At 37.4% G+C, this 21,359-nt stretch overlaps 1 protein-coding gene and 1 long non-coding RNA gene across 2 annotated transcripts in view; one reads left to right on the top strand and one right to left on the bottom strand.

The window, feature by feature from the left end:
• The window catches only part of KIAA0825 (KIAA0825 ortholog), a 385,059-nt gene that overhangs the window by 76,706 nt on the left and 286,994 nt on the right, over positions 1 to 21,359 (bottom strand). The window lies entirely within an intron of this gene.
• On the top strand, positions 2,597 to 12,833 carry LOC109254685 (uncharacterized). The gene is made up of 3 exons (XR_008423800.1): positions 2,597 to 4,166; positions 6,357 to 6,422; positions 12,502 to 12,833. It is a non-coding gene; the product is annotated as an uncharacterized LOC109254685 (long non-coding RNA).

The raw sequence follows: 21,359 nt of genomic DNA, 5'->3' as shown, positions 1-21,359 counted from the left end.
AAAGATCCAATGTCTTCAGCACTTTAAACTTATTTCTACTGTATCTAAGTAGCATGTACTATAACTCAAATTGACAAGGCTGCCTGAGAAATATTGGCACAACTCTTGTATAGCGATGAGGCATTACTGAACAATATTTTTGGATGATAAACAGTAATGGAAATTTGAGATTGAAATGGCCTTTTCAAGGGAATAGGTCACACCTACGAAAACACAAGATAGGTATTTAAGTTTGTCTCTCATTCCTGGATATTGAGCCTCTTCAAGTGTTTGTGCGTTAGTCAATTTGACACCTCAAGGATCCCTAATTTTTATGAAGATGTCAGCGTGCTGGTAACATTTTTTGAAAGATCTATTAAAAAAAAAAGTATCTTACTTGCCCCAAGACTGAATATAATTTTTCATGATACTTACAGGGCTGATGAAATATTGCATGGGTTGTGGAAGGAGGGGTTGCAGCCAGCAAAGGTGGTGAGCCATATGAGGATTTCAATAATTTGCTGCAGTGATAATGCTCTGTCTCAGCTCTCAAGAAACCAAAGCAATAGCTACTATTTACTAGGCTGTACTAAGAACTTGAGGAAAGAAAATCACTGAGGCTCACTTTCTTCATCTGTATATAAGGGCACTGTCTAGCTCATATGTTATTGTGAGAAAACGAATTCCACATATATGCAAAAGCCATTCCAAGTTAAATATATGAAGTATTCAAGGTTGAAAATCCATAGGTGTACTTTAATTAACTGAAAACCATTGAAAAATCTTGCATGAGTCTTTAACCTGTAGATGTGCTCCTGGTGTGGTAAACTCACTAAAGGAAAAAAAACAAAAAAAACAAAAAACAAAAAACTGTACCATTAAGAACGGAGTCAGGGTTGAAAGAAACACTGCCTAATACAGATGTCATCTATGTCATCAAAGACTCTGAAAGTTCCATACATTGCAAACATTCAGGACATTACTATTGGAATGACCTGGCTTCACTTAACTTGGGGTTGTATCCCAATAAACCCATAAACCTATCTTAAGTGGAAAATATTGTTAAGTTGAAAATGCATTCAGTGCACCTAACCTACTGAACATCATAGCTTAGCCTAGCCTACCTTAAATGTGCTCAGAACACTTACATTAACCTACAGTTGGGCAAGATCATCTAACAGAAAGGCTATTTTGTAATAAAGGGTTGCATATCTCATATAATATATTGAGCAGTACACTCAAAGTCAAAAACAAAATGGCTGTGTGGGTTCAGAGCGGTTTTACACACTGTTTATTTACAAATTGTTTACCCTCATGGTCCCTGTCGGTGACTGGGAGCTGAGGCCCACTGCCCAGCATCAGGAAGGAGTGTTGCACCCCATATATCACTATCTGGGGAAAAGATCAAAATTCCAAGCACGATTTCTACTACATGCATTTTGCTTTTGCACCATCGTGAAAGCCAAAATATCATTAAGTAAAACTGTCATAAATTGGGGACTATCTGTATATAATCTCAGATGCCTCTGACCCATCACCAGCTGTTGCCACACTCGTTGACATTTTCTTATTGCCAATCTTTTGTGTATTTCTAAATTCAGGTTTCAATGGTCAAATAATACATGAGACTTGCAAATAACTAATATAGTTACTACTATAGTCACTCAGGGGAAAGACTAGTTTGAGGTTTTTCTCTGATCCCATTTATGTTACTGTTTTCACTGTAGGAAAAAGTTTTAGGTAGGTCTGTAAAATTTTCCTGAGTGTTTCCAGTACTAAAATAAACTTCTGAGTAATTCATTTCTCTCTCTTGCCTGTATACGTACAAATGTTGTATGATAAATAGTCTGAGAAGAGTCTTTTATCAGTATTGGCTTTTTCCTCTGGAGTTTCTTTTCCTTCTAGTTTCTAAACTTGAGTATCTTGGATTCTCTTAGATTCTTGCTTTTGCATCCACATATTTATGTTCATCAGTCCAATTTATACTTCCTTTTCATTTTTTGACTCTTCTTTCCTAGTTTGCTGCTAATTTCATTCATATATCCCTCCAGTAATCTTTTACACAAACTGTATTTTATATTTTATTTTTTTAGAGAAAGGGAATGTGTGACAGGGGTAGAAAAAGGGCAGAGAGAATGAGTGAGTGAGAGAGAGAGAGAGAGAGAGAGAGAGAGAGATCTTAAGCAGACCCTATGCTCAACGCAGAGCCTAATGTGGGGTTTGATCCCACAACCCTGGGATCGTGACCTGAGCTGAATTCACGAGTTGGACGCTTAACAGAATGAGCCACCCAGGCACCCATACACAAACTTTATAAACTCATTTTCCATTGTACTACAACAAGCTAGACGGGTCTCCTCCATCACCACATATTTGTTGACTTTGGGCAGGTGGTTGTAGGTGTATGGGTGGTTTTCTCTGGGCAGAGAAGACCTTTCATTAGGGATGTCTGGCCTAAGACCTGAATCATGGGAAGGGGTCAGCTGTGAGGGGCTGCGATGGGCGTGCAAGCTTGATGTGTTTGAGGAAAAGGCGGCTAGCAAAAAAGGACATGGGCAGTGAAAAGAGAGGCCCAAGGGTGGGAGGGTAGCCGGGTCACATAGGTAGCCAGGTCACATGGAGGCTACAGTTTTTTTTAAGCATGCTGGAAATCATGGAGGGATTTTAAGCAGGGGGTATGACAGGATCTGAATTACTTTTTAAATGGTCACTCTGGTCGCTGACAGATGAATGCTGTGGAGATAGAGTCCAGGGAGCCTTCCTAAACATTCCTCCCTCTGGACTTCCTGGAACCTCCTCTCTTACTCACTTGGCTTTTACATATATGTAATCTTGTATTATTCCAATTTAGGTGTGTAGCACATAATTTTACCAAATGCTCTTCGACAGACTCCATATCTTGGCCTCTGTATCGTAAGACTCCTTTGTGCTCTCCATAGCACTTAGTCAGATGCATTACACCTGATAGGTACATAACATAGGTTAGTAACTGTTGATGGAGCCCTATTATATAAAGTACTCATTCTAGTAAAACAGAATGTGAAAAGTCAAGTAGAGTAAAATGGCAGGATCAAAGTGATTCTGTATATGGGTTATTTATTATAAAATTATCTCAACTGCACTATGCATTTCAAATTTTTCATAAAAAATATGGTCAAAAGCCAGTTGAAAGTGATCATTGAAAAAGAGCATATTAACAAAATGTTAAAGTTTATAGTTCTGTACTTTCAGCTTATGTAGCTGAGCTTTCAGGAAATCTTCTAATCCTTACACAGGATACAGATTTTGTCCATTTCCTTATGACTTTGAAAAGTGCCCCCCAAGAAGTAGCGTAATCAGTTCAACTTCCTATGGCTTCCTAAGGTAACAATTTGGGTTATATTCACCTATATTTTCTAAATGATGGCTATGCCTCTGTTAAATTTTCCGATCTGTCAAAATCAGAAAATAAAGTTAAAACATTAAATCATTACTAAAATTAATATTTTGTGATACTTAATGAAATCGAATACAAATAATTACCTATTGCTCACTGAGCAGTATAGTCTTGCCTTAGCATTTCATCAGGAGCGATGGCAAAAAGTACAATCAGCATAACATAGCAACAGTCTCTGTGACACTCTCCTCACCCTCTCTCCTTACCTCTCTCTCTCTTTCTCCCCCTCTCTTTGCCTCCCTGGCTCCCTTTTCCCCATCTGTTTTTTCAATGCAGAGACACTGCATAGCTTGAGGGAAGCGTGGCATTTTTTAAATGGGAGGGGAAATGATCAACATTAGTTTAAGATTAAAGTTGTATAACTAGATTTGCCTTTTTTTCAGAATGAAATTTCTAACGCTCCGAAGCACCACAGTGCTACCAGGTAACTTAAATAAAGATAAACAGTTTTTCTCAATTTGCACAACTTTTGGTTTCTGCCTTCTTCGTCATTTAAGTCTCGGACAGTTTGTTTTAATGTACTGCTTTTGTGAATGATTTAAATGGAAAAAAAAATGTTCTTTAGCTTTTCTTTTAAAACAACAGAATGCACATTCTCACGTTCACACTTTCTTACTCTAGGAAAAACTAATAGAACGCCCATCCCAAAGTATACTTTCAACTTGTTTGTATTGCAGACAATCGACATCTTTGAAGGAGACTTGACATGAAGGCACAAAAGTCACCCTGCTTCAGCTGGGCCAACCTATGGGTAATGTTTGAAGTCAGTGGAAGCTTTGCATTTTGGGAAGGCCTATCCAGGTGTCAATAAATATGAGAAATGGGCTCAGAGCTGTGTGTACATGAATAGGTTGCACGCACTTGAAGGCAGTCTTACAGGAACACATTGAGAGATCTGGCATTCTTAAAATCAAGCATATGTCATATCAACATTCCTACTACAAAGTATTTTGTTACTGTTTCTGTGCTCTAAATAGCCCCATGCAAAGGCACATCATTGAACCAAAGCATATGGAGGCGGCTATTCAGTTATGCTGAGCTATGCTTCAGTATCAAATCACTACTGCCTTCCTCACCTTTCTCCACACATTTCCAGAAATGGAAATTTCTGCTCAGAAATTCTACTATAGCAAAGAAAGAAGTAAATGCATGAGGGTGGATTCCGTTTCTCAAGACATATCAGTATGAACCAGTGCTATTGTCTGTTTCCTGCTGAATCAATAAAACATAGGCACCTATGCCTTAAGGAAACAGTAACTCTTTCAAATGCCCTTTATATTTACAATTACTTAATGACTGTATTTTGCCAAAAATAAAGGTCATTAAAATCATCTTGAAGCTTCACTTAAATTTCAGAAGTAGCCTACAACTTGTACAGTCTTTAACTATGTTCCATTTAACACATTTAATAGATGTAAAAGCTCACAAGTGATGATATAAAGGATAATTTACGCTTGCAATGCATTTTTGTCCAATTAATAGATTGCCTGCGTGTTGCATATTTTGCATGACAAAAGAGCAGAATATTAAACTGCCATTCATAATGAAAATGCACTTTGCAAATTAAAAGTGCCGAAACAGAAATTTTTCACCCTGTTTAGGAAATAAACAGTCCTTAACCAATTAAACTGCATTGTAATAATTCTATGATTTATTGCAAGTTGTTTAACTTTCAAAACTCGGCTAACCCATATTAAGGTCACAATCCATCATGTCTTGCTTGGAAAGCCAGCAAATAATGGCTGTTGTATTAGCTGCTTTTGATGATAGTATGAAAGAAGTATTAGCACTTGTCAACAAAACTGCTTACAACATAACATTAGCATGCATGGGCTGCTGTACCTATTTATTATTCTGGCAGCTTCACACATATTGTTACAAGCTTATAAAACATTTTGTCGGGTGGAAACCGAATGTACACTGTTTGGTTTTCTGATAGACTGGCAGCATAAATGTCTGGGCTGACTTAGTTTAGTTTAAGTGTAAATAGAGACACAAATTCTTCAACCTGTTCTCTTATTGATACTGAAAAGTGCTGAATTATTCAGCATCCAACTCTTCTGTTTGTGTCTATCACAGTTATCAATTACCCATCAGTCTTCTTGTCAAAACAGAATGGATTAATCTGGCTGAAAATAAGACAAATAAATGGATACTATAACAGGGGTGCGGGGTTGCCAGACTGTCAAAGGGAAATCCAGGCAGTGACATTTGCCGTCAAAAATGGGATCTCTGGCTTAAGTGAGCAAATGATTCCCCTTTGCGAGCCAAGAATGCACTTAGCTCACCGTAAGTAAATTAATCTGCCTTCTTTGACTGCTAATGCATTAGCACTGAGGTAATAGTTCCATTGCTGGAATTCCTTTACATTTAAATAATTTTGGTCATCATTATTGTTTCTCAAGGAAATGCAGATACTTTATCTTGGTAGAGAGGCCTGCCTGGTAAATAAATGAACCCATTTAACAATGAAGTTATTGCTGATAGTTTTGTGCCACTTCATAGCTCTCAGCTCATGTGATACTAAGTAACTCTTTGCACAGATGGCTGGTGGAACCCATCCAGCATCTGCAAAGTCCATCCCTGTTTTCTTTCCCAAACATTTTATTTGGAAATCTTGTTTGGCAAACTTCCCGAGACTCTGCCTAGCTGTTCAAAGTACATATTTCCAATCTATCTCATTTGGCCCTTCTATAAAAAAAGAGCCAGCAAAGTGCCTTCTTATTTGGCACAAAAAAGGCAGCCGCCGACTGAAGCAAGTTTTAGGTTCCTGGCCAAAAATTTACAAGAATTTTATCTTAGATGCTTCTATACTGGACTGTTTTACACAGTCATCATTAACATCTGAAGCCGTCACATTGTGACAGGATCAAAACCCCCAATCTGTATCAACTGATAGCTTCCCTTTGCCAAAAGCTCCCACTTGTTCTTATTTTCCCAGACATCTGCACCCCAGCTTTTGTGGACACGGTTCTTACTTACACTGTGGGATGGTGAGGTATCTAAGGTGAGCTACCTGCTAGAAAATGGTTCCATCCACTTGATGAATGAATACATTATTTTTGAATGAAATAATCATCTTTTGTTTGTTTTGCCAAAAGACGGTGTAAAGAATAATTTCAAGCATTTAAAAACCAAAACCCTTCCTATAGTTGAGGAGTTCAAAAGAGGCCGCGGTAACAATTACATTCTAAGCACAACTGTCACAGTTCTCTTAAAGACTTTGACAGACTGGAAATTTTGGTCTCACATTCCCAGAACATGACCTCAAATTTCTCCTCAATGTAAATCACTTTCCCAGAACTTCAGCATTTAAGGGAAATGCACATTGGCCTGTTGTGCATTGGCCTGATTCATCGTTGCTAAATCTCATCCGCTGGTATATAATCCCAAAATGACTTCATGAAGGCAGCTACTGAACATGTGCAAACACTGAACCTTCTCTTGAAATGAGGCAGCATTTTTGTTGCTAGTCAATTTACAGTTTTACTTTGCCACTCTCGTCCTTTTTTTCTTTTTAAATAAGTAACTGCTGGGTCACCTCGGTGGCTCAGATTCAGCATCCAACTCTTGATTCTGGCTCAGGTCATGAGCCCAAAGTCATTAGACTGAGCCCTGTGACGGGCTCTGCATTGAGTGTGAAGACTGCTTGGGATTCTCTCGCACTGCCGCTCCCTTCACGCCTCTCTCCCTTGTATGTGTCTACTCTCGCTCTCTCTCACTCTCACTCTCAATACATAAGTAAGTAACTCCCTAATACAGAAAAGTAGCGTTGTACAAAATTTTGCATGGCTAGCAACTAAGTTAAGTGACAGGTGTGTATCATGAACTTTTTTCTACATGTCATTTCCCATTCTTTGAGGAATCCTTCAAAAATATATGCCTGCCATCTCAGATCCAGGTTGTCCAAGTCTGGACATTCTCTCCCACTGGTTCCCTTTTACCAAAATCCCCCATCAATTGCTAAGCCCTACACGGTCTGCCTTTACAATGTCTGTTATTTTCTCTTCAATTATGACTGTCACCATGCTTGTGCAGTCCCTGCCGAGTCCTTCATACGTTCATGCATGTACCAGTTCATTGATTCCACAGTTCTGTGAGGGCCTAATACAGGTAGTCTCTCTGCCTCAAGTCTTTTCCACACACCTCCCACTCTGGCTGCCTGCCCTCAGCGTGAAGTGCCCTCTGGCCATCCTACCCACCCTTTATGTCTCAGTTCAAAGGCAACCTCTTTGAACATTTTTCCTACTCCCTTACCCATGTGTTATTTCTTATGTCTTCAAGTCTCTTGAGCATTTTTCTCTCTCCTTTATCACAACATGCTAGAATTCCTACTCCTGCCACCTCCCAGCTATGTGACCGTGGGAAGTTATGTAACCAAATGAGGCCTCAGTTTCTCCTCTAAAATCGGACAGATTATTACTCCATAGGGTGTGAGATTAAATGAGGTAATGCATGGATAATACTTAGAACAATGCCAGTGAACATTCAAGTTCTTGTTACATTCTTATATTCGGTAAGGACTGAAAAATACTTGTTGTGACATTTGTATGTCGAGAGAAAACAACTGTAATTGCCTTGGGTGTTTTTGAAGGCCTTAAAGCTACATTTACTTACAGTCCCAGGTAGAGGACCAGGACATCCAATTCTGGGCTGATCACTCTGGAGTCATACTGCGTGTCTTTGCAGCCTGGCCCTTACTAGCTATTTTTTTTTTTTTTTTAATGCAAAGTCAGGCAGTTTAAAGTTTCTATACTTCATAGATAGTTGTTAAGATCAGCTGAAAATAAAAGGCTTAGCAGTGCCTGATCCATAGCAAGACCTCCATAAGTGTAGCCTGTCATTACACTAGAGGGGTTTCAAAATGCTCCTTGATCTAATTCTAGGTGGTGAGAGAGGACCATCAAAATGAATGTATAATTCCCTGAATTACTGTCGCATCCTTCTTAAAGGCTTCCTGAATAACACTTCTCCCAAACCCAGTCTGTCATGTATCTCCCAGACTGTCTAAAAAACTACCAAATTATATCACTCTCCAAACAGGGGGTGAGTCTTATGCTCCCTCTACTGGGATACTGACCCCTCTTTTCTAGCTTTGAGAGTGCTTCCTAATCATCTTCTCTCCTCTGAAATGTTATCCCTCATTTTCTCCCTAAAATGCATCATTTATTCTCTAACAGTTCAGTTATTGTCCTCCTGGGTCCATAAACTCTCAAAAAGGCCATTCTTCCTGGCCGTGTATCTTCTCTCATGTTGATCACTCCCTTCTCCACCCCTCACATGTGGAAACATCCACCCTATGGCCATCCATCTTCCATATTTCTAAGTTTAAGAAGCTTGCTTCTGCCACAGACTTTCCGACTAACTTAGTCTTCAAAGATCTCTCTCTCTCTCTCTCTCTCTCTCTGTCATCTAAATCTCTGAAGCATTTATAGGTTTTACCACACAATTTAACTATTAATTACAAATTGTCTTGCAGCATTTGCTATGTGTTTGCCTCTCCAGAGATATTTCACTATCTTTCTTGTTTCCTAGCTCTCTCTCTCTCTCTTTTTCTTGGCTAATCCACAAAGCTTTCCGGATAATCTTCCTGTTCTGTTATGCAGACCATGCCCTTCATGTGCCAACTGTCCTTACTATTGGCCAAATCTGTTTTTATGTACTAGAAAGAATTTTCCCTCCTTTCAAATTATATTTCTGCCACTTCTTAGAATAAATGACATCTTTATTCTACAGGTGGCCTTACCTGATTATGGCAGCACTATGTTGTCCGGAAGAAGCGTGGACTTCAAAGTATTAGAGGTTAAGGTATGAATCTTGGTTTTGTCACTTACTAGCCATGTAACCTTGGGCAAGTCACTTTTCTGAGCCTCAGTTTCATTCAATATGAAAATACTAATACCTAGCTCACAAAAAAGATATGAGGAATATAGGAGATAAATAATATAAAGTACCTGAGAAGCCATAACTTACTAGTTATTCAAAGCTGATTAACATCAGAAATTACCTTTCAAATGAAACACTGGTCTCATTTTTCCCTCACATTTAAGGAAATTGAAGGCCAAAGCCTAAAAAGTCCCTCGATAAAGGATAAAATGCAGAGGAGTGCAACTACCATACACATGGCTTGCCTTCTTTTGCATTCTAGAAATGTATTTCTAGAATTTTTTTGCATTTTTTGCATTCTAGAAATGTATTCCAAGATAATAAGGTAGTGTTTTGCAAGGTATCTAATGAAAATTTCCTTTACAGCAGTCACAATTATCATGCCAAAATGAATCTTATAACTGAAATTACCTCCAAATTTTTAATAATTCCCTCAGCAAACACTTGTTCTGGTTGGGTATATCCAGACTTTGGTTGAGAAATGAGTGGTTTAAAACTAAAACGTGCTTTAAGCAGTATTTTTGAGTAGAGAAATCACAATAAAATGTAGAATTCCTACGTTTAAATAGAAAGTCAATTTGAACCTTATTTTCTTTTTCTTTCTTTCTTTCTTTCTTTCTTTCTTTCTTTCTTTCTTTCTTTCTTTCTTCCTTCCTTCCTTCCTTCCTTCCTTCCTTCCTTCCTTCCTAATTTGTGAGGACAGTCTAAATTGTTCAACCTAGTCCATTTACTGACATGTCTGCTTCTAGCTACAGATATCTTCATCTTCTGAGGGGATGATCGAACCTCTGAGTCAGAGTTAGCATGCAGGGGTTAAACTACCTCTATGGGCAGGATAGAGACAGAAACAATCTAAAATTTTATATGACTAATATATGACTGAAATGCCAGCTTATCACATATGGTGGTAAAGGACAAGCTCTATCTTCAGGGATTCATCCCTGAGTATAAAATAAGTCTTGAGAAACCACAATTTTTACCATTGGCTTTTGGGAGAAGGGGAAGCAGGGAATATTTTACTGCTCCCTCTTTAAACTCTTATTAGAAGGGCTGCTGAGAAGTTCTGACTCAGCAACTTCCCCAGTTATCTGGTCTTTTAAAAAGGTTCCAGTGTGACCTCAACTCTGCACAACACAGATTTATAATCAGTCTTCTGTTTGGAAAGCCAAAGCTTTAGAGAAACTGAGTGAATAATGTCAAAATAATGGTATTTCAGCTCAACAATGAGATTTTCTCCCATATATATAAAAACAGATGCTGGGAACAATTTTCAGGAGCATTTTATTGCTTTGATGGGATAATAAAATATGAGGTTATCATAACAGTGAGCTACCTTTTCTCCTGGAAGGAAAAGGTACAGCAAAGTATTTTCCTAAGGGGCAAACTGGACAAGAGCTTCTCTCTGTCCTGTGTACATGGTGTCTAGTCTCAGAAGTGAGATTCCCAGAGCAACAATTTCTATCATGTTGTGAAAGAGGTTAAAAATGTTCTTTGGTCAAAGACTAATAGCACTGACAAGCTTATTCTAGCAAACCAAGCCCCCTCTACTCCTTCCCTCAGGCTCTCTAATTCACCCCCACCTGAATTGGGTTTTGGGGAGGAGGGCTGGGGAACATGGGATGCAAATGGTAAATAAGTAAATGAAACTCCATAGGAAGGCTCTTGAACTTGAAAACTGTTCCATACTTACTATTTTGTTTATCTTACAGTAATTTTATAGTAACTGTCCCCCTCATTCCTAACTATTCTAGAACTCTGCCATATTGATGATGACTTCATAACATGTACACATAGCAAATGTTAGTTATCTCATAATCCCCATAACTGCTCTGCGAGTGAGGTATTAATGTTTTTGCACCTGAGCAAAACTGAGGCTCAGAGAGGTTAAGTGACTTGCCCAAGGTCACACAGTTAGCAAGTAGCAAACCAAGATTCAAACCTAAAACTTTATGATACCACAATCCATGCTCCTTCCATACAATGTCACAATACCTCAATTGGGAAAGGCTGGCTGTAGAATGAAGATGTCATTTATTCCAGGAAGTGGCAGAAATACGGTTTGAAAGGAATTTGAGCATTTCCTCTGGTTCATTTTTCCCCTTGTCTCCTATATCTTTTTATTTTCCTCACCTCTTCATTTTCCCCATTTTTATAATTAAGTAAAAAGATTTGTTCTTTGAGAGAGAAAATGGTGGCAAATGTTGTGCAGTTTCCTACTTTGTAGAATGTGGGGGAAGCTTCTGAATGGACCCTGACTAAAAAAGAAAATACCTTGCATTCACCTGCCATAGCTGCTGAATTCCCACCATTAGAGAGGCACTCCTTTGGATTAAATGAACTTTGTCTCTCAAAGTTGTCTTGGAACAAGTAAGTTTAGCATGTTATTTACTATTTTTCCCAATATTTATGCACCCACTGTAATCAATCATAGAACATGCAACTTTTGGTCGCTAATAAAGCAGCATGAAAGGTTTAAATGAGTCCTTTGTAGCAGAGAACAGAACAAGTTCTTTGAGAAAGGAACACTGAAAGGAGAAGCCAGGAAGGAGTATGGCGCTCTGTGCAAAGTAATCTTGTAGCATGTCAGCCTTTTATTTAGGGTTGTGCGGATCTAGGGGGAAAAGAGACATGTGCAGACTTTTAAATAAGGTTTAATTTCACTTAGGATGCCAGGAGGCCTTCCCTGACTCCCCAGTATCAGATCACGTGTCTCTTCTGTGAGCATTTGTATATACTTGTATCTCCCCTTATCAGAGCACATCTTACTTTGCTATCATTGTTTGTCTGATTCCATCATTAGACCATAAATTCCTTGAGAACATTCATTAATTCAAGGACTATTTCCAGTGCCAGTGTCAAATTCGGGAGAAAAAAAAGCTATAGAGATTACAATAACCAAAGGGTTAGATTTATTTTTTCACTTTGTATTTGGAGGTCTTGTGTAGCTTGTGTATAGGAAAAAAAAAAAAATCAAACACATGCTTCTATTTCAGGGCTCTGGAGATGAGTAGATAAGATGTAGTTATCTTTCAGTAGAAGGCCATGGACAGTTACTGGGAAAATATAAAGGGAGATAAATGAATATATTTAAGAAGTGTTTTTGAGGTAAGACTGAAACTCAAGAGTTTTTCATTTTGGCTAAGTTACTAAGAACCTACTTTATGATCCCGCTACTGACTCAAAAAAAAATGTGTAGATAGGTTCAAAATGTTCAAAGTGTGGATCCAAGTATAGAAGATTTTGAAAAACCAAAAGAAAGCAATAAAATGCAAGAACTGCAACATACAAGTGGAAGAACGATAAACTGATGAATTTTAGTGTATTGCTAAAATGCCAAAGATTACCAGGTAAGAAGCAGCTTGATAACGATCATTTAAAATCAATCACCCTTCCCAAAGAAACGTTAAGAAGCAGACAACAAAAGACCCTCCTACAGAAGACTGTTTTGAAAATTCATCAGCTGTAATTGTGAAATCACTTCTTTATCCTGATCAGAAAAATCCTGCTATGAAATAAACCCCGGCTGACCAGATTCTGTCACATGACCCCATCATGTCGTTGTACTTAGTCATCATTGGGTAAATCATCAGGGCCATCATCAAATGTAAATAGATTTGCCTAGAGGAAGGGTGATTAGTGACTAACCCCTAGGCCAAAGCTCTATAACCTGTTGCAGCTCTGAACAGAGGCACGTTCTGGGGCCAGTCCCACAGTAACTCTGGCAAACTCACCACCTGCTATCATGTAGAATGTAGGAGAAAGTGGGTGTGTAGCTGTAGACACCATTACTGGGGTAGGGGTAGTTGCTGACTGGCAGAAAGGCTTTGCTGCAATGCGGATTCACCTTTAAGGAGGCCCATGGGTGCAGGCCTGACAGCCCAGCTCAGCGTGCTGCACTAATGAACAGCCCTGTGCTAGGTGGTTTTCTCTCTGTTAAATAAATGCTGCAAGAGTTACAAAGAAGCTTGTAAGAATTCTGCATTACTTTCTTAAAGAAACCTGCAGTTTCAGGATGCTATGAGCCGCTGAAATCGCCATTTGCTAGGTCAAAAAATGGTTGATTATCAGTGATTTCATATGACCTGACCTAACTGTTAATTGGTCATGCAGATTTGGTACTACAGTGTAACTGCGGGGAGAAAACAAGAATTCAGATGTAAACACTAAATGCCTTATTTCTTCCCAAGGAAACCCTACTGGGTTAACAGAGAAGGCAAATTCCTTTTAGCTGCAATTAGTATTTGTGGAATATCTAATCACGCGGTGCTGTGAAGTATATACAATACACAGAAGAGACCAACATTACCCTTGAGGAATTTATCATCTGTATGTGAGGATTTGGCTAAATATAGCACAAAAACAGCATTTCCGTTTTCTACGTTGCAGACATAAATGGCTATATTGTAAAGTGCAACTAATCTTTCATAAACTATACTGATGCCAGTACTGCACATACCCAGAAATATCAATTGCTGGTCTTATTTTTTATGCACACCTGCCCCCCTACCCCAGCGAATACACTCCTACCTCCCAGCCCCGCTACGTACACTCTATGAGTTTTCTTTCCAGGAGTGGCTAATTTGCAACATGAGATCCTTGCTGAAAATCATTAAGGATTTAAAGATGGTGACAGAAGAGCATTAAACTGGAAACTTCTAAGCATGGAACGCTGTGTCACCACCAGGCGTGTATGCCCATGACGTCACCTTGCTTCTTTCAGTTTCCCACATATGCCTATGCCTGACTCATTCTACCCTAGGGCTTTGGCATTTGCTATTCTCTGTGCTTGAAATGCTCTTCTCATGACTAAGATCTCAGCAAAAATGCTTCCTCCTCAAAGAGGTTTTCCTTGACATCTCTGTCTAAAGGAGCTCCTTTTTACGTCATTTTCTGAATACTATTTTGCTTTCTTTCCATTACTTCCCTGTTATTTTCTTGCTAATTTATTTATTGACTTCTTTATTGTCTTGTTTCCCTCCATTGGGATATAAACTCCACAGAGAAGTGACTTTATCTTATTCACTCCCTCTTGGTCATAGGCTCCTCAAACACTACATAGTAGGTGCCACTAAGTATGTTTCTGATGAACAATTGAACAAACTAAATTATTTACAAAATATTTCTAATTTATAAAAAAGCTTCGCTGGTCTTCCAGGGTTTATGTGTTTGAACACTTAGCTAATCCGCATGCACGCATCCAAACACAAGAACGAACCAATGAATGAAGTTCAACACTACAGCTCATGCAATACATCCAAAGTGAAACACACTCACTAGGTTGTGATTACTAAGTGATTTGTCTTTACAAATCATACTACATTCTAAAGGTCAACCAGCTATTAGAGTTAAATCTGCTATGGATCTCATATCTTAAATTTTTTTAAGTGAAAAGTAGGCATATATTAAAATGTTGACAGAAAACATCTCAGAATAATTTCTAAGAAAATATGGTAATTTTTTACTGCAACTGTGCTTGTCGGTAATAGGATATAATTAAGTCATTATTAAACACTTTATTAGAAAACTGAATGCAGCTCCAATTTTTTCACAGAGCTAATATTCAATCTAGAGTAGTTAAATAACAACAACAATGAAATACTAATTATAAAGGGTCACAAAAACTGGGACTTTGACCCGTTGCAGGAATTGCAATCCTGAAAATAACCTTGGTTGAATTAACTGGGAGCTCATGTTAGATGATAAACCTCTTTTAGTCCACTTATTTAATTATATCTTTTGAATTTAAGGGTTAAAGACAGTGGCCCCCAAAGTCTTGACTTTACTTTCCGTGCCTCAGATGGTTCTGCCTAAAGTTGGTTACTGCATGTAAATCATCTTTTTTTGGTGGTTTCATAGTTTCCAGCCATAACTAGACATTAACAAAACAATTTATAAGCACTGACTGTTGAAGACATTCCTACATATCCAACGAGATACGCAATGCAAGCTAAATAGGAGAGCATTTGCAATTTAAAATATAATTTTCCATAATGAAAATGTAAAGCAGTCGTTCTGTTTTATTCAGTATGGCAGGTTAGGAATCCCCGTGAAGCTACATTGAAGCAAAGAGTAGATTAATAATTTAATTTGGTTCAGAACTATGCAATGGGGCACCACAACCTTTTATTCCTTAACCAGCTGCTGACCCTAATATGAATGAACCAATTAGACATCTCTATTTAATTGTTGGGTGACCCATCTAAAACTCACTAGGAATTTTCATTTTCAACAACACTCAACAGTCTGAAAGAATCCTAGTTATCCCCCTGGTGGAGGTGGTTGATTTGATAGAAGCACACAAAGGAGTTCAGCAAACGGGGGGAAGAAACTGCAAGATCATTTTAGACTGTGTTCTGTAAAAGAACATCTTAATATAATGAGCCTTTTTCAGTCTCCCTTGGCGGAGCATCAGCCCTCTCAGATAACCCCACACAAAGCAAATACCATCCGTCTGAAGTTACATTTGCTCCTTGTTATCACAACTTATGCCACTTAATTCATTATTCAACGAATTCACTTTCTTGTTTATTAGATGCAAGGTAGCCGCTTATCCCTAAAGGCCATGTATGCAAAAGACTGCTTGTAATCCTGTCACTTCAAACCTCTCTAGGCTTTTACATTGCTTCAGGAATTAGGAGGAAAGAAGCAAACAATTTAGATTTATTCCTGATGATATTAAATCTGTACATGATGAAAGAAATAAGAAAGAAATGCTAACATGAAATTTGTTGATTTGAAGAGTGGCTTCAGATGCTATCTTTACATGTAAAAGTTAGCATATTCACTCGCTTCCCATAATAAACACCTTGAATTATTTTTTCTACATTAAAGAAGAATGAATAAACATATATATATATATATGTATGTATATATATGTATATACATATATATATTTTGTACAGACTGGCTGCAAAAAAAGGTAGTATGTCTCATCAACTTCATTTCAAAGATGCAGGCCAGCTCAATTCACGTGCTGAAAACAGATATTAAACATACTATTGAAAATCTGATATGTGATGTGTCAGGCTTTGGGGCACCATTCTTTAAGTATATATAATGTTGGATTAAAAAATGCATTGAAAATGTTTCTTTTAATTTTTTCAATATGAGTATTTCAAGATCCCTTTTGGTTATCAGTAAAAAAGATGTGATAAGTATATTCTGAATAATAGAAGACAATATAACACGGAACTCTTCACACAATATGGTATAATGGTCAGAGTTATTTCAATTTGATTTGGTAATCTTATGCTATTAAAATCATTAAAATGTAAACGAATTACTGAATTAAACAACTTTCACTCCACTCTTAGCACAATTAATATTGCATAAAATTATCTGCATAATTATACACAGTATGTTTACATAAAACATCCAGGAAAAAGCTACAAATCAGAGGCTGAGTGTAAAATATTTTAAGCTGTATGCTGAAGTCTTCTAAATATGGAAATCTAAGTGGCTGTTTTACTATTGGTGCTTTACGTAACTGAAGACAGTTCTAAATTTCATGCTTTACTTATTTAAATGCTAAATAACCCTATACTTTTTTAAATTCTCATAAATAAATATATGAAATATATCTAGACTGGATGTATTTTAAACCTGTGTGCGTTATTTGCAAAACTAAGAAGGATTTACTTTCTTCAATTAATTTGTATTATGAGGTAACTATTTGAGATTCAACATTAGTTCATCAACAAAACCACACAGAACATTTTAATGCAGCACAGCAAATACAGATATGCCTAGGACAAAAGACCCAACATCTCTAGAAAATAGGAACCATTTACAAGGAACCTCACTTTGTGAATAGAGTTCTGACTAACAAAATAGTGGGCGAAGAATTAACTGCTACTATTCTAAGGAAGGAAATACACCTGAAACCTCACATAACTAGCAACTGTGGATATTATTGTAATTATTGCCATTCTTCCAAATATCACTCATATTAATACAGTGACGAACAAATTGATTTACCTGAATAATTAACCTTCACTACAGCATAACTACCTTAGGCACAGATTCATGTTTTCTATTCAGCTTAAGACATAAACCTACCAGAGAAATCACACTCATTAAACATACTGCAAAAATCAATTGTTTCCTGCCACTCAGAGGAATTAATATCAACAATTAAGTTGTGCAGTATTTTTAAAAGCTTATATCCATCTGTCTGTGCCAATTAAACAAAAGCAGCAAAATAGAGCAAAATGAAATTAACAAAGAATGCTAATAAAATACAACTTTTCTGTTGATGTCTTAGATATATAACTTTATTCATTATTGTACAACTCTTGGTTTTTTACATGTGGGAGATTTAAAAAGTCACCCAGTGATTTTTTATAGTGCAACCGTATGCTAGATAAAGATATTTAAGCTGTCAGTATAAACTGCTTCTGTTTTCATTTTGCATTTAATTTCAATGCCAGACTCAAGGCATAAATTTTTCATCACCTGCAATGCTATGAATAAAAGATTAAAAAAAGAACTGAGAAGAAATTCTAACACATGCGGTGCATGCGGCACATTGTGCAGACGCAGTATTCATAACTAGATGTTTAATTTCCATGTCTCTCTCTCTTTTTTTTTTTTTTTTACATCAGGAACATTATTATTTGAGTTAATACATCATGGAGCTAATTTCCCAGTATTTTAGCTTTGCAGCATTCAAGTTTACCTAGTTTGGGCCAAATAGGCCATTCATTCCACTTGAAATCTCAAGTATACGCCCTAAGATTTACATGCTACTTTGTTAGCACTGCAGGATTCTATTACTCTCATATTTCTGGAAAGGGAATATTTCAACATCATGTATTTTTGTTTTATTCCATGAAATAGCACATACATTAACCTTGCCTGAAAGTTCAAAGAACTAAGAATTACCAAAATGGTCCCACCTAATATCAGGTCCTCATTAAGGCTTGCTTCGTGTTCTCAAACCGAAAGATATAATCAATCCCAAGAGGTAGAGTTATGAGCTCAGTGTTGAGGCATTTTTTATTTAGTACTTAGGACTGTTTTCTGTAGCACAATGCATCTTCACTGTCACTTTATTAGCCTCTAAAGGACTCACAGACCAAGACAATTTCTAATTCCCACCAATAGAATCTGAGCGAGCAAGAGATGCACAAGAGCCCTTCCTAATCCCATCAGAAGGGCCTGGGGTTTATCAGCCTTGTCATTCTGAACTTCACTTTCTTAGGGCAGTCAAGAGCCTGCTGAGGACTCCAGGCCTGTCAGGGACATCAAGGGTCAGTCCTTTGGATGTTAGCGGCATCGCCTAATGTCTAGCTTATTGTCTTTGGCTCTAATTACTTAAACTAGTTTTTTTTTTTTTTTTTTTTTTTTATGGTTATTGAAATTAAGTCTAGGGAAAGCTTTGGAAAAAATAAACCGAACCATGTTCTGTTACATTATTATCAATGTGGTATCCAATTAGCTCAGTTGGTTAGCCAATAGTGCTAATGAGACCCAGGTCATTGGTTCAATTCCAGGGGGGCCAGTTAGCTTTACTTTGTACTATGGTCACAGATGGATACCTCATCTTATCCAGCTGTCTTAAGTGCTACTGGTCACCAAAATAACCAAATGAGAGAGCACGTCTGGATCAACACAAATCCATCCCTACAACTAGGCTCTAGAGGGCATCAGTATCATCTTTTGTGATCATTGTACAAAAATTAGTAGTTTAATACAAAACCTTTTTTTCTTCTCATTGTTTATGACGGTAAAGCAAGCACTTTAGATCTTCAAAATCATTTAGTAGGCTAAAATTAGTTAGACTTCATAACATCCCTACGATGTTGCAAGTTTAATTAAGCTTACTTTAAGGATGACAAAGCTCAAAGTGAGAGGTTAAGTCACTTGTCAGAGGTCACATAAAATGTCAGGGACATTTCTCAGATTGGAATCCTTGTCTTCGGTATCTCATTCCATCGTGGTACCCATGAGACTGCTCTGCCTCTATGGAAACAGCCTGAAGTCACGGTAATATGTCACTATATTATCACATTATTTTTCATTATGCTAGAAGACACAAGCATAGTGAAAAGGCATGGTGAGTCAAGGATTACAGATGCATCTCCCTTTAAGCAACATAAATGTATGGGAATTTGGATTTGTTGAACAGATAAATTAGAGGATATCATGTATCACTTAGTCTATGCTCCCTCATATTGTTGTTAATCACTTTTTTTTTGCATGCTCTAACATCCCAACTAGACAGTATGCACAGGGGGCAGACCATGTCTAATATCTCTTTGATCCATAGTAAGTGTTTACATAAATATTTATTCATGACAATGGCATTTGATTGGAGGAGAACAGGAGAGTGGAAGACTTCATACCCTATGGGCAAAATAGGAGGTGAGAAAAGCTTCATGAAGGTGGGCAGGAGTTTTCCTATTGAGCCTCTGTAATTATAGCAATTCTAGTTTGATGTATTATATACAAACCTAACATAGAAGCTCAATACCAAGCATGAAGAGGACCTACAGAGACAATGCATTTAAGGAAAATTCTTGCCAAGAATAGCATGCTTAAACATCAGGGTAGAAGAGGCAGCTTGACGCAGCTATGGGAGGTAGAGACTTCTCTGTGCAACCCAATAGGACCCTGTCTTTGGGGAAATGATATTGTGAGAAAATTGGTTGCTCACTATTATAGAAGAGGGGAAAAAAACCACATGATGGTGGAGTAAGGGAGGACAGTAAACACATTTTTCATTTTATAAAATGATTATTCCTAAGATGTCTTAAAGCTGTGTGTTTTTCTCAGGCCTGAAGCGATCTTCTTTAAGGATAAAATTGATTTACTGGAAAGTTTCAGAAATATGGCAATTAAGTAGGCCTGTAAAGTTATGTCCCCCTCCTGTAACTAACTTAGATTTGATTCTTTTAGTAAAAGATCAAGTCAAGAGCTCTTGGGGTTGCTTTGTAAAAGGAGGAGACATTTTAGTAACAGGGCTTAACACTTATGTGATCCAAGAAGGAAATGGCAGACAGCACCAAACTAAGGTGTAATGTGTATGTTCCCTGTACGTGGGCCAATACAAGCTTTTCATTTCAACAGTGTCACCTCCTTTCTGTTCATGTCTATCATTAAATCTCTGGGTAGTGGAATTCCTCAAATAGCCTTCTGTAGCCTATGGGCTTATCACTAACTCCTACAGTGGTTAGGAATAATCACCATCGTCTTAAAAATATATATGAATATTCTGTACAGAATAATTAGAAAATGTAAATTCATTGCTCAATTTTGTTAAAAACGAGAAAAAAATTAAAATCATTTAGTGCTTATTCTCGGGTGAAATATAGTACTCACTTTCATGCTACACAGATTTATAGAATAATTACATGGTCAATATAGTTCAATTTTCATCTTCTGACTATTAAAATAGTATTAATGAATTAGTGTTTTATACCATCAGACCTTTGATGATAATTTGCCCACTTTAATGTATGAGAAAATGTACTGAGTACCAGTATTTCGGGGATGGTTTCTTCCCACCAGATTAGTGTTTATTAACCTGTGAGGTTTCCAGGGTCCATAAACCTTCTGAAAGTATATGCAAATTTTGGAGGTATATGCATATGTTGCCTGTTTCTAGGCAAAGAGTTCTTAGAATTTCAAAGGAGTGCCTGTATCAAAAGAAACGGTATGAACAACTACTCTAGATGTTCAGTTTGTGTTTGCTTTCAAGAAGTATTTAACATTCATCTCTCTAATAAAGGTATCTATATATTTACAAATATATTGTTCAATTTAATTGCTTTATGAATTAGTGGAAATAAAGTGCTGTGTTTCGTTTCTAACAAGTGAAAAGAAAGCAACACAAATGGCAGCTACAAAAATTTACACTAATTATTTCTACATTGAGCAGTGGGAGAGATTAATAGGGGCAGGTCAAGAAATGGCTTTCCTTGAGCTATTTGAGATAAAAACAAATCCTCTCTCTAAGACACATTACGTGTAGTTCTTCCTAGGAAGTAGACTGCTAGGTAAGAAATCCTGGGGTCCTTTCCAGGTTTGTGATGTCTTTACTATGCATGTAGAAGAC

The sequence above is a fragment of the Panthera pardus genome, unplaced genomic scaffold (assembly GCF_024362965.1).
Source record: "Panthera pardus isolate Hobbes unplaced genomic scaffold, ASM2436296v1 HiC_scaffold_2, whole genome shotgun sequence".
In the NCBI taxonomy this organism is placed as follows: Eukaryota; Metazoa; Chordata; class Mammalia; order Carnivora; family Felidae; genus Panthera; species Panthera pardus.
This window is presented reverse-complemented; position numbering and strand designations above follow the sequence as displayed.